The sequence below is a fragment of the Cyanistes caeruleus genome, chromosome 3 (assembly GCF_971803275.1).
Source record: "Cyanistes caeruleus chromosome 3, bCyaCae1.hap1.1, whole genome shotgun sequence".
Taxonomy (NCBI): Eukaryota; Metazoa; Chordata; class Aves; order Passeriformes; family Paridae; genus Cyanistes; species Cyanistes caeruleus.
The window spans coordinates 69,968,678-69,969,109 of record NC_141703.1 but is presented as its reverse complement, the minus strand read 5'-3'; positions in this window follow the sequence as shown (position 1 = coordinate 69,969,109).

Below are 432 nucleotides of genomic sequence, written 5' to 3'. Positions count from 1 at the left end.
AAGAATTAAAGAAAATAGTTCTTAATGGAAAAGCCACTGAGAACAGAAGCTGGAATTTTCAGAAAATCACTCCAATTTCCCAACCAAATTTATTGTAGCTGTTGAAAACACTTATCTGGATAACCAAGTATGCAGTAATGGCAACAATAAGTATTTAAAGTAAGTAAATACAGTACTCTCCTGACAGTTAAGTCCTAAATTAAGCTCAGAACACTGCCTGTAATTAACAGGCCAGCAGTCAAGAGTCAGTAACACAAAGCTGAGCCAGTCTCCCATATCTAAAAGATACAGAAACATTCAAGAACCTAATGAATAGGTCAACTCATTTCTCTATTCTGGATCAGGTATGATTCATCCATAAAATTTTAATGTTCACACACAGTTATTATAAATGCTGATATATGTTATTCTAATATTTAATGTCCAGTTAGA